We start from the raw sequence: 11,420 nt of genomic DNA, 5'->3' as shown, positions 1-11,420 counted from the left end.
CAGTTGCACTACCTTTGTGATCTGGGCTTCCATTTTTAAGGGAATCATCCATTATCATGCCCAGGTTCCTGGCAGAGTGAGCCGTTATGAGCTGCACTCCATCTAGGGGGGGGGGCAGGTTTGCTTCTTCCCATGGTCCCTTCCTGCCCAGCCACAGGACCTCCATCTTTGCAGGGTTGAGCTTCAGATGACTCTGCTTGAGCTATTTCATCACTGCTTTTGGGCAGCTGGCTAATGCTTCTGGGGGAGAGTCAGGGCAGTCATTAATCAGGAGGAAGAGCTGGGTGTCATCTGCGTATTGGTGGCAACCCAGCCCAAACCACCACACCAGCTGAGCAAGAGGGCAAATGAAGATATTAAATAGGATAGGAAAGAGCACTGCTCCTTGTGGAACTCCACATGTGAGCTGGTTATGGCTAGATACCCTCTCTCCCATTGCTATTCTCTGTCTCCTTCCAGAGGAAGGAGATCCGCCATTTGAGGGCTGTCCCCCGTATCCTGGTGTTGACGAGGCGGTGAACTAGGAGCTTATGATCAACTGTGTAAAACGCTGCTGACAGGTCTAGTAGTACCAGCAGCACTGAACCGCATTGGTCCATCAGGGTTGTCCATCAGGGTGACTAGTGTTGTCTCTACCCCATGGCCAAGCCAGAAACCTGACTGAAATGGGTCAAGGGCTGAAGTTTCCTCCAAGAATGCTGATATTTGGCCCACAGCAGCCCTTTCAACCAACTTCCCCAGAAACACCTCTTTTAATCCCCCTCCATATGGGTTTGCCTCTGGTTGCTCATTGGTTGCTCACTGATGGGATGCGAGATAAAAAGTGGCAAATCCACTTTTTGCATTTTCCCTCATCCCAAGGCAAATCTGAGTAAAACTCAAGTCAGTCCCTGGACAGCCTTGGGATGCAGGCAATGTCATGTGGAGGGAGCTCTAAAACATGCCAGCAACCAGAGGCTGTCCAGGGGCAGATTCCTCATGTGGAAATGGTTGAAGAAATCATGATTGCACCTTTGCAACAGAGGCTTTCTTTGCCTTTTATGTTTTTTTATCACTGGCTACATCTACCGGTATCAAAACAGAACAAACATTTTAAGATTCCATATCTTCTTGCCACTCATAATACTTCCCCCATGAACTCTTCTCTATTGATAAATTTGCTAGTTGATTTTGAATGTCTCCAGTCAAGTATGCAATTGATTTCTTTAATTCTTTACTATTTCCTTCTGGGTTTTAAGGAAAGATATGCCCCAGAAGAAAAAAGGTTTAAGTCTGAATTTTTCTGTATATGAAGGCCATCTCACTCTGTGTAGGGTGACTGTATACATTTACATGCACTGGAAAACCTGCTGTATTGTGGCACAATAATAAACAGAAAGTATTGCGTAGTTTCTTAAGAGGAAGTACAAGGCTCCTGCAAAGTAGCTTATTGCCCTTCACTTTCCTCCCTCAGAGGAAAGATTTTGCCTCAGCTTTTCTCTTTCCCTTTACTGACGGAGTAATGTGTTTTCTTTTTTGGTGAAGAACTCTGGCTGTCCCATTCTATCAAAGTACAATATTTTGGCTGTTGGCTCAAATCAGGAACCCAAAGGAAGGATACATTTTGGAATTCAAAATTAACAATCTATTTTTATTCAATAAAGAGGGGAAAGGGAAGATGAAATCAGGGGTTGGGATTTCTGAGGTAAAACCAGTACATGCTCAGAATTCAGCTCTTACATTTCGAACTAAGAAGAAGAAGAAGAAGAAGAAGAAGAATTGGTTCTTATATGCCGCTTTTTCTACCTGAAGGAGTCTCAAGGTGGCTTACATTCACCTTCCCTTTCCTCTACCCCCAACAGACACCCTGTGAGGTAGGTGAGGCTCAGAGAGCCCTGATATCACTGCTCGGTCAAAACCGCTTTATCAGTGCTGTGGCAAGCCCAAGGTCACCCAGCTGGCTGCATGTAGGAGAGCGCGGAATTGAACCCGGCTCACCAGATTGGGAGTCTGCACTCCTCACCACTACACCAAACCAGTCACAGTTATTTTAAAATATTTACGTTGAGTGACTTTTGTTCCAGTGTTTTCCAAACACTCCAGTATACTTTCTTTGAATATTTATTGATTTTTTGCTGTTTCCAGAAATCTAAAACCATTTCTCTTAGAACATCATTTTTGCCTTTATGTCTCTTAAAGGTATTGCTTCTAGGAACTTTGTTGTACAGTCCACTATGGTCAAAATATATTTATTCCCCCCACCAGGTTGCTCTATGATTGGCCCTTCAATGTTCACTGCTTCCCAAACTTCCTTGCCAACTGTACAAAGTTCTCCTCTCTGCTGCTTTCAGTCAGGGCTGAATTCTGAAACTGTCAGTACTCAACTATTCTCATGTATGGCTGAAATCAGACTGAAACCTCCTCAGCATCCAGTTAAGAAGACTTTCTCTGCTCAACTGATGCTAACCAGATTGCTTGGAGCAGCCTGCCACTCAAGGCTCTCTGGCTCTGTGAATAATTAACCCTTCACAGCTTTAAAAGTGCAGTCTGTCACAGTAAGCAGCATGTGGGTATAGATTGAAATAACCAAGCCAAAACAGCACAGCAGAACAAAAACAAACAAATGAACAACTAAAACAAAACAAGCTTAAACTGTAAATAGCAGCTTGCTTTCAGGCAATGAACTAACTAAAGGCATCTGTCCTGTTCTGATCATGTGAAGTTGTGTTGTTTAATATTATATAGAAAAACAGTATTAACAGACTGGTCTTTTCCAGCTATTCTGTTGACATATGACATCAATTTTTCCATTCCTTCAGTTTGACATTGTGCGTACACAAGGAAGCTCATGCCTTAAATAAAACTTTGTTGGTCTTAAAGATGCTATTTTACTCAAAATTTGTTCTGCTGCTTCAGATCAACATGGCTACCGCTTGAATCCTCTCCCTCAAATTACTTTAGAGCTTTCCAGAAAACTTTTCACATTCCATATTTTTTTTATTTTCATAAAGATAGAAATATAGAATACAATACAAGTTATTAATACAAAGAACTGTAAAATATAAAATATAATCATCATTTGAAAATGTACGACCCCACATTAACTACACAATGATATAAACTTTTGCCCAAAACTGAGTCTAAGAGCCATCCACATTTCCACTACATTTTTAAAAAGGCCTATTTAGATATACAAAAGAGAAGTTGTTAATAATCAACCTACTTGAGAGATCGTAGACACGTTAACTGCTTGATACAATCTAAGAGCTATCCTGACAGATATATCTAGGTTTAAGTTAGATGCTTAACATTAAACATTTCTTGTAAAACAGTATGAGTTTTGGCCCTCTATCAATACTCTAATGAAGGGAAAAGAAAGTAGGGCTTTGCCTTAAAGATGTACAAAAAAAAATTACAAGAGGATTTCATAGCTTCTCCTTATCCTTAATACAGATACATCTACAAAACAATTTATACTTGACCCATTCTAAGAGCCGTCCTGACAGGTATATTTTCAGATTTAAGTTGAGAGCTTAACATTAAACGTTTTCTATAGATCAGTGTGAGCTTTGGCCCTATAACAATACACTAATAAAGAAAAATAAAAAATAAGGGGGGAAAACCCCGTTTTATATTTCCAAGACTAATGATTATATTACCTATATGCCTACAAAAGAAAAGAAACAAGAGAGAAAGAAACACTGCTTCCCCTTTTTCATAAAAATAGAAATATAGAATACAGTATATGTTATTAATACAGAGAATAGTAAGTTTCCAGGTTTAGATTAAATGCTTAACATTAAACATAGAACAATATGAGCTTTCGGTCTTCTTAAGGGGGTCTCATCTCGAGGCTTGCTACATCTTGTCGTTCCCGTAGACTTATATTCTGTCCCATTGGCCTTTGGAGAAAGGGCAGTTGTACTCTTTCCCGCAGAATATGCATCGATAAATCTTGAGGCCGTTGCACCTCCTGGACTCCAGTATCAATACAATTTTTTTCCCCAATGAGCTCCTTTAAATCGGTTACTTTCACTACAGATCCATATATCTTTTGATTGATTTTTGTACACTGTTGCTTTGAGATGGCTGTATGTCTTTTTAAAAAGGGTGTCCTTATCTGGGCTGCAGAACTCTGACATCCCCTTTTCTGTCTCCAGAATTTCAGATTTCTCTTCTACTGTTGGTTTTCCACCTTGCTTAGAGCTGTCATCAGCCACTGTTATTGATCCATCATTCCTGTTGGAGATTTCTTCCTTGCCATCTTGGATCTCCTTGAAGATATTTTTAACCAATCCTTCTGTAAATGCTTTGAAATCTTGGGTTTGTTTCTCTATTAGATGAGCCAATGTTTTTAACATAGACATGTTTTTGACTTAAAAAACAACAGCCGGCCTCAAACAATTTTACAAGTGGCCAGTAGAGGACCTCTGTTTTATCCTCTAACATTCCGGCACAGGCATGTGACGTATTGAAGTCAGTAAGGCAGATATTCTCGTGCTGGAACAGAGTTCTCGTGAGATCTTCCCATTCACAGCTCTTATCTCTTATCTCCGAAAACCAAAACAATTGCAGTAAGAGCTTTTGCCAATTAATTTGAGTTGATTTGAGTCCTTCTTCTGCTTAGTTAGGAGAATTAGCCTGCCTCATAATGAGGTGGCTTCGGGCAGAGCAGAATAAAAGGAGGGGGGAAACAAAGGGCTTTGATGCAGGAAGAGAGACGGAGAAAAAAAACCGAGAGATACTTGCAGTAACTGATGTTTTGGAACTCAGCCGATGTCCTCCCCTCAGTTCACAACATTCATTTGCAGTAAATCGTCATGTAGGGTTGAAGCAGATACTTTAAGATTAAAGAGAGAAAAGAAAGTCCGAGAGAGGAATATGGCAGTCGTCCTCTGGACCCGAAACGTTGACAGCCTATAATCCAGGGAGATATACTCCCTAAAGGATTGGAGAAGGCCCCAAGAACTTTCTGGGTAGAAAGGTGAGGTGGGGTTTGCGTACCCCTCCTCTTTTCTGCCAATTGCTTGCGCGATTGACCCCTGTCAGGCTTCAGAGATAGCAGAGCAGATGCCCTGCAACCCTCTCAGAACGACATCTTAGCCGGAAGTCCACATTCCATATTTTTAAAACCATTCTTCTACTTTCAACATAAGCATCTGTATCAAAGTTTAGGATACAATCTTTTTTCCCTCCCATTCTGGTTCAATTCTGGAATATGAAATGAAGGAAAGAATGTCAGTGAACGTTTGATGTACTTGTTTAGAACAAATATATATTGCCTTTCCAGAGAACTGATTGAGGAGAATCACAATGTGTGCCTACTAGGATCATAAAAACTGCAGAAAAACAATATTCAGCAACACAGAAAGACAATTTCATTGGATATGTATTTATTTATTTATATACTGCCATATTTCCTAAGAAGCTACAGCGGTTCACAGAATAAAATGTTAATATACAATATAACCGCCATAAAACCCCAATTTACAATAAGACAAGCAAACGGTCAGGCATATTTCTAATAATCAATCCCATCCCACCTTGTTCAGACGGAGGCCGAGTCCTTTTCCAGTAGGAGTAGGTGGGTGCAGGCCTAATAGGCTTTGGGAAGGGATCCTTGACGGAAACACTGGGGTCTGCCCTGGCCTCAACCATACACTTGGTGGAAGAGCTCGGTCTCGCAGGCCCTGCGGGAAGCTGACAATTCTGGCAGAATTAGTTTAGAATATAAAATCGTATTAATAAGTTCTGGCAGAATTAGTTTAGAATATAAAATCGTATTAATAAGTTCTCAGGCTAGAAGTAGACTATAAAAACTACTGCTAAAAAAGGACAAACATTCAATGGAAAGCTTGAGTTAAGCTTGAGTTATTTTCCAGATGTAATACTTTGGCCTGGCACCTAACAGATTGTAAAGTAAGTGCCAGGTGAAGGGATTCTAAAAACAAGGTGCTACTACAGAAAAAGCCCTATCTCTGCTTTCCACCACTGCAGTTTGGGGCACAGAGAGAGAAGAGGAATGATTGCCTTTGTGAAATAAGCAGAACTATGAATCTCTGTGTTGGTAGTCATGGCATGCCTAACTAGACACAAGAACCTCAGAGATTATATAGACTGGAGAAGGGGCGGCCTAAAAGCTCATGCATGCATACATAAATAAGAGCTTGTTCTGGCAACATATCAGCATCTTCCACTGGCATAACTGATTTATGCATTCATACTAAGGCTTGAAATTGTAATACTGGACCCAGACAAAATTTCCCACCAACTCGATAGCATGATCCCATTTCCTCTGCCCACCGCAGCCTACTGATCTCCTTGTAATGCTGTTCCTGGGGGACAGAATGAAGAACGGCATGGAAGGGGTCTGCAGTAGGAAAGGGGAATCAGTGGGTCTTGCCAATTTACAATGCAATCCTAAACAAAGTTACATCCTTCTAACTCAATTCACATCAGTGGGCTCTGTAGAAGTTTTCACTACTTGTTTGGACCCAACTTTTAGCATATTAAATGTAAAGTCGCTGATAATTTTTGTGCCTAGGTTAATCAAATGCAGCAAAACTTTTCCTTTCCTTTTCCCATGAAATGACCAGAGAAACATTAACATAGGAATGTTTTCCCTGGACACTCTCCTGCTTGCTACATAGCTATGAAAAATAATTTGATCCTGTTTAATTCTGAACAAAGTTCTGAACTGAAAACACTTATTTGTTTATAGGACAACAGGCATGTTTTGTATCCCTCTTTTCCAGATGTAATTTAATTTAAATACTCTGGGCTTCTAGTGTATGTCACGGCTCTTATAGCGAAAACTTTATACGTAATTCATGCTGCATCCATCAAAAAGAATCAGATCAGAGGAGAAAGGTCTCAGATTCATGTGAGGTTTATGGGACTACCACATGTAGACATAGAATGTTATATGCTAGGGACTTGCACTTGGGTTACAGACAGTCAATGAAAAATTTGTCAATGAGAGACTGGATCATGCAGTGTTCATATTATGAGATCTGTTTGCCAAATCAGACAGAAGGTTCTTATGGGCCACTGTTCCGCCGCTGGTTACAGATAATCTAAGCTCCCTGGATAGATCATCACACAAAATAACTGTAATAACTACTAGACATGTCAGCTTCCTGGAGAGAATATCCTTTAATAAAGGCTTAGTTGAATGTTATTTACTCCCATGATGTGAAAAGCTTCAGCTGTCCATTTCTATACATTAAGCCTCAAAAGGGACAGGACGTTGTTTTGTGGGCAACCCTAGTAACTACTAATTGTTATTTGTCACTGACAGCTAGTAATTAGAGGTATACTACAATGGCTCATAGAGGTTCAGTTTATTTGCTATCATACCCTTTGACAGAATCTGAATTCTAAGCAAGACACCATTAAATCTTGCAACAGTGAATTCTGTAGGCTAGTTTAATGTTGCAAGAAGAAATAATTCATAATAACCCACGTAGGTGACACTGAGGTTTAATATTTTGAAAACAAATAATTCCTTAACATTTATTGTGCATGTATTGGTAATTATTTGGTCAATTTACCTGTGAGTTTTTGTGAGAATGGCAGACTATAGATGATAACAATGATGATGATGAACTGTTTTTTGTACCTCACTTTTTACTACTATAAGGAGTCTCAGTGGCTTACAATCACCTACCCTTCCTCTCCCCTAAACAGACACCCTGTGAGGTTGGTGGGATTGAAAGCGCTCTGAGAGAATTATGAACTGTTCATTTCTGATTTCTCTTATAGTCTGAATTTTGTGGTAGAGGCTGGTAAATAGAGAACCTAAGGTTGATGACTCAGGATTGGAATTTCTGTTTTCTTCTTGTCCTAGTTCATATTAATCATATGCAAGTGCTCTGTGTAACCTACCATTTTGAAATGAGGTATGGTAAAGGTAAAGGTATTCCCTGTGCAAACACTGGGTCATGTCTGACCCTTCGGGTGACGCCCTCTAGCGTTTTCATGGCAGACTCAATACGGGGTGGTTTGCCAGTGCCTTCCCCAGTCATTACCGTTTACCCCCCAGCAAGCTGGGTACTCATTTTACTGACCTCGGAAGGATGGAAGGCTGAGTCAACCTTGAGCCGGCAGCTGGGATTGAACTCCCAGCCTCATGGGCAGAGCTTTCAGAGTGCATGTCTGCTGCCTTACCACTCTGCGCTACAAGAGGCTCTGAGCATGGATGAGTAGGGATCATTCTTTAAGCAACACCATAAGTCAAGGCAGAGTTTCTTGCAGTACCATCCTACTTGCTTGAGTGACCTTGTTCCTTCATCTCTCTTCATGCCTTCATCTTTCTGGGTTGTTATGAGGGTAAAATAGAGGACAGGTAATCTGTGTATTCCACTTTGAACGTGCTGGAGGAAAAGTGGTACAAAAATATAATAGATTTTGTTACTTAGATACAGGTCTCATTGTGGTCAGTTATACTTACTCAAAAGGTAGTGTACATTGTGTTTCTGCCTCCTTTAGTTGGAGTATAAAATAATTAAAAAAAAAAACCTGGTGCCAGAACTTGTTCAAACATCTTAGCTCTGGCATAGACTAACTCTGTCATATGGAGTTGATTGGATAAATACTTGGCAAACATATGAAAGTTAAAGATGTGAAACTATTATAGCTTTTGCTATTAACTACAACATACTAAATGATTCCCCCATATAAGAAGCAAAGCAAAATTCTACTTCCAATAATAAATAATTAACTGTGTATAAATAAATGAATGTTTATATAGAAAAAATACAAATGTTTTGTACATACACCATGACCTATTTCTCTCCTTGACTGCTTCATCACATGAATTAGTTTAAAAAAATTAATAACATCAAAATATTTCTGTTTATAAGATCTTATCAACAGTGATTAAATCTATAACATAATTCAGGCATTCCTTATCTTGGGAATGTTTAATCAAGCTTGATATTTGCTTTAAATTAGCACTGTCAAATATACATTTTACAAAATCTCCCAAATCATGAAAGATTTATCATTCCAAATGTATTTGGATTATTCTCTAGCTAATCATGTAGATGAAAAAAATCAGCAGTTCAGTAACCAGAATAATTAATTAGATTAAAACTTTAAAAATTATAGCCCTCATATTTTAGTTAACAGTGAATGGTGTAATTATATAACTTTATCTCACTCTAAATAAGATAAATGGATTAATCCCTTTGGGTCTTCAGTATAATAAACATAGTACAATAAACAGATTTATGGGATGTTTGAATCCCATGCATCTCTGCTCGAGGGAATGCTTCTGCTCAAGGAATAACACACTTTTGCCCGGGACACAAACTACACAGTTTTGATGCTGGTAAATGATGGGTATTCCTTCAACAAGCTCTTCCATTGTTGTCTGGATATAGTTGTGGTATCTATTGCATCCAGCCCATGTAACCATTTGTGATAAGCAATATAAATTTCTCCAGTCCATGACTCCGCCTTAGTCTCCTCTCTGATGAGGGCCAACATGAATTTTAAGAGCAAAGATATGCCTACTTCTGTTCCCAATATTCAGATCATATCTGCACACGTGAAAATTAACACATTAGTGTTCTTAAACCATCAATGTTCATAAAACTTTCAACAGAATTTTTGGCTGCTCCCAGGAGTAGCTCTAAATTCACTGCCCCATTGCCCCACATTTTCTGGATCTACTTTTCCTGTGATTTCTTCCCCTTTGGGTATGATGTCACGGTTTTAAATTGTGGAATTCCTGAAATTTAATGTTGATTTCCACCAGCATTTAACATTGTGTGTACACATTCCCCCCAAGCCCAATTCCCCAAACAGACTGATTTTTTAAAGCACTATTTTGATTGGGTTACAGGATTTTTTTAACCTAATAATATCACTGTGTTATAACACAGGAAGAAATTAAACAATGAAGTTTAAGGTAGCTTTCTTCTTGCAGTTATCTGTCCATGATGTTCCTTTTTTTTGTTTCATTTTGTTTTGTTTTGTTTTGTTCTTTTTTTTGCGGGGTTAGGTTTTGTTGCCTCACATTTATATTGTTTCTTCATTCCCACCTTCTCTTCCCCTATAGTTCCCAATGTGTTTTTGATGACAATTCAGTATTTTAAATATCTGAAAATAATGGTATATAATTTATTTGATAATAACAAAAACTCAATTTGCGCTGTGTTCCCATATAGCATGCTTCATAATTATTGAATAACTATTATGAATTGGACTATCCAGTTTGATGATTGCAAATGGAATACTATTTTCATTAGGATTTTGTGGGAATCTTTGCCAGCTGTTTTCTTCATTGGCAACTAAGGAGGAGCAGGGGACCTTTGAAACAGCAGCAACCATGCTGTTTCCCATGTTTCCCAGCCTCTTTTTTTAAAAAATTCTTATGTTAATGTCACTGCACATGCACAAAAAAGGAGGTTCCTTAGTTGATTAAGTACATGATGACACATTTAGCATACTTCATAATTAATGAATAACACTGTCATGAATTAATTTATCCAGCCTGACAATCATGGACCATTTTCTTAGTTGGTTCAATATGATACATTCAGCCTCCCCACCTTTGTTTTGCAATGTTATGACGTTATAATGTTACTGCACCTTTGCAAAGAAAAAAGGAGGTTCCTTCACTGTGGATGTACATGATGACATGGCTGCACAACTCCTTTTCAAAGGAAGTATGGAACACATGGGGAGGATTGGATCTATTTAAAAAAAAAAATTAAATCCTCACTGGAACATCTTGGAGGACCCACATCCAGCCGGTGTTGCATCATCTTCATTGGTTACCAGTTTGTTTCCAGATCAACTTTAAGGTATTGGTTTTAACCTTTAAGGCTATACATGGCTTGGGCCCTACCTTTCTGCGGGACTGCTTATCTGTCTATGCCCCCTGTAGGGCTCTGCTCTGCAGGCATGCACTTACTGGCTGTCCTGAGCTCCTGAGACATTCATCTGCCCTCAATTAGGGCCAGGGCTTTTTCAGCCCTGGCCCCAGCCTGGTGGAATGAGCTCCCAGAGGAGCTGCGGGCTCTGTCAGAGTTGTCACCTTCTCCAGGGCCTGTAAGATGGAGCTCTTCCACCAGGCTTATGGCTGAGGCCGGGAGAGGTGTCTCGGTGTTTCCAGCAGAGAATCCCTTAGAGATGGTTAGCTGCCCTTGCTCCTGCTGAATGAGATCTTTTGACCTTATGCTGATTGGGGGTGGGGGAGTTAGAATTGGGATATCACCATCTGGGCATTTTAAATGTGATTGTTGTATTTTTTAAAGGTTTTTAGGAGTATTATATTTTATTGAGACACTGTAAACTGCCTCAAGACTACGGTAAGCGGTGGTATATAAACAAACAAACAAATGAACAAATGTGTCTACCTCCTTCTACTTCACAAGACAGAAGCAGAGAGAAGCAACTGTAGTCTCATTAAAGGAAATGGTAAGACTGAT

At 39.5% G+C, this 11,420-nt stretch overlaps 1 long non-coding RNA gene across 1 annotated transcript; it reads right to left on the bottom strand.

Annotated features, from left to right (window-relative positions):
- Positions 1–2,955: 2,955 nt before the first annotated feature.
- Positions 2,956–5,694, bottom strand: LOC143837936 (uncharacterized). Its single transcript, XR_013231146.1, has 2 exons — positions 5,523–5,694; positions 2,956–5,190 (listed from the first exon to the last, which is right to left on the bottom strand). It is a non-coding gene; the product is annotated as an uncharacterized LOC143837936 (long non-coding RNA).
- Positions 5,695–11,420: the final 5,726 nt, after the last annotated feature.

The sequence above is a fragment of the Paroedura picta genome, chromosome 5 (assembly GCF_049243985.1).
Source record: "Paroedura picta isolate Pp20150507F chromosome 5, Ppicta_v3.0, whole genome shotgun sequence".
Classification (NCBI taxonomy): Eukaryota; Metazoa; Chordata; class Lepidosauria; order Squamata; family Gekkonidae; genus Paroedura; species Paroedura picta.
Note: the sequence above shows the minus strand (reverse complement) of the source record. Positions and strands in the feature narration are given on the sequence as shown.